General features: G+C 41.5%; 1 long non-coding RNA gene across 1 annotated transcript; it reads right to left on the reverse strand.

The window, feature by feature from the left end:
* Positions 1-332: 332 nt before the first annotated feature.
* On the reverse strand, positions 333-1,888 carry LOC120987041. Its single transcript, XR_005775893.1, has 3 exons — positions 1,876-1,888; positions 1,430-1,433; positions 333-491 (listed from the first exon to the last, which is right to left on the reverse strand). It is a non-coding gene; the product is annotated as an uncharacterized LOC120987041 (long non-coding RNA).
* Between the last annotated feature and the right edge of the window lie 455 nt (positions 1,889-2,343).

The raw sequence follows: 2,343 nt of genomic DNA on the forward strand, positions 1-2,343 counted from the left end.
AGGCCCTGCAATTGGATTCCAGCAGTATTCCACTAGTATTATGTCAGGCTTATAACTGCTGAAATGAAAAACAGTCTATAAATATTTGATATTTGTTTTCTATGAATATTGGGTTAAACAAAAATACCCCATTCTGACCAAAGTGTCCCTTTGATGTGAGCCATACAATTCATTAACTCAGCCCAGGGGCGTAGCTATATGGGGTGCAGAGGTAGCAGTCGCTACTGGGCCCAGGAGCCTGAGGGGGCCCAAAGACCCTTGGGCCACATAAGAAAACACCAGTATTATAGAAAGTGCATGCTGGTCAAGTTTCTCCTCTGGCTGGAGGGAAGAGATAAGGTAAAAAAAATTGGCATGGGGGGGGGGTTGCTGTTTAAATTTTTTCCTCAGGCAGTACGAACGCTATGTGCTTCCCTGCCCCTGACCACAAAGCACTGAGGGAAGGGGGGCCCAAGCTGAACCCTTGCACCAGGGCCCATGTACGCCCCTGACTCAGCCCCTTCATTCACGCCCCTGACTCAGCCCCTTTATTCAAAAGGACCCACTAAAACTGCACAGGTTGCACATATTGTATGCTGCTGGATAGATTGTAGATGGTGGTTAGCATTCACACCATCTTGGCCTGTTTTCACATACAGATGTAGTAAAGCCACATTTGTCACTCCACTAATGCCTTTGATTTTGGTGGTTTTGAAATATTTTATATGCTTACTTATGTTCTAGTAAAGTGTAGCAAATTTTGAGGTACAGCTCAGGACTATGTGGCATGCTGCATACATGCCTGTGTTGATCAACTTGTAGAAAACACGTAAGGCTACTTTCACACTAGCGTTGTTGCTGGATCTGGCAGGGCTCAGCAAAAACACTTCTGTTACTGATAATTCAATCATCTGGATGCGTTACGAACGGATGCGGTTGTATTATCTTTAATAAGACGCATCCATCATGAACACCATTGAAAGTCAATTGGGGACGGATCCGTTTTCTATTGTGTCAGAGTTAAACGGATCCATCCCCATTGATTTGCATTGTGGTTCATGACGGATCCGTTTTGCTCCGCATCCCATGACGGAAAGAAAACCGCAGCATGCTGTGGTTTGCTCTCCGGTATAGGAATGGAATGGAATGTATTTTGGAGCATTCCCTTCTGTTCAGTTACATTTTGTCCCAGTCGACAATGAATGGGGACTAAACAGAAGCTTTTTTTTCCGGTCTTGAGACCCTATGACAGATCTCAATACCGGAAAATTGGGTGAAAGTAGTTTATAAATAAGCAAGAAACACAATACCTATAACTAGGTCTCATCTCCGCAATACAGGGATGTATGACATTCAAAACCTTGAGATATGTGATGGTAAGGAGCATAATCAATGAGTGTGCACATAACTGGTCTACCTGGACAGTATTGAATGCAGTGTGTATAGCAACATTGCTAGGTATTAATGTCATTGTAGATCACACTTCAATACTAGTCAAGCAAGGAATTGCCAAATGAGCATGAGGATTTGTGTCGAGCTGAGGTCAAATTCTAATACAGTCCTCTCCAAAAGCAGAGCACTTTTCCTTCAAACACCGAGTTATTGATAGCTCTCTTTGTGTCTGACTACGGTGGTTGCCGTGGCAATCCGACCCGAATCTGGTTGTCTTATTTCAAATCACTGTGACACCATTATGTCTTGTGCTCCTTTTTTCATTTTTTCCCCCCAGCATATCAGTATTTAAGAAGCTTTTCCATCACCTAACTGGTTTTATAATAATACAGCTATTTTTGCAGTTTCTCTACTATCTAGCTTTAGAATTAGATTGTTTTGATGGAAAATGAAATCTTTCAATGCATCTTACTATTTCATTATTTGTGTTATTTATGCTGCTACATGTACTTAGTAGTGTTTAGATATATTATACAGCGTTTGCCTGTTTTGGCATGAAATTAATTTTTTGAAAAAGGAAAGCCAGGATATATTCAGGAAAAGGAATCATAATGACACATTATTTTGATTTTTGTAATTTTTTTGCGGCAATGTATATATAAATTCCAGATTTTTCATAGCAGCAGGTGCAATAATTTGTCAAAGTACTCTAAAGCTCACTTTTAGAGTTAAGCGGACACCTGGATGTTCGGGTTCGACGGGTTCGGCCAAACTTCACAAAAAAGTTTGAGTTCGGGACCCGAACTTGACCCCGAACCCGAACCCCATTGAAGTCAATGGGGACCCGAACTTTTGAGCACTAAAATGGCTCTAAAAATGTAATGGAAAGGGCTAGAGGGCTGCAAATGCCAGCAAAATGTAGTTAAGAGCATAGCAAGTGCTCTGCAAACAAATGTGGATAGGGAAATGACT

This window comes from Bufo bufo, chromosome 1 (assembly GCF_905171765.1).
Source record: "Bufo bufo chromosome 1, aBufBuf1.1, whole genome shotgun sequence".
NCBI lineage: Eukaryota > Metazoa > Chordata > Amphibia > Anura > Bufonidae > Bufo > Bufo bufo.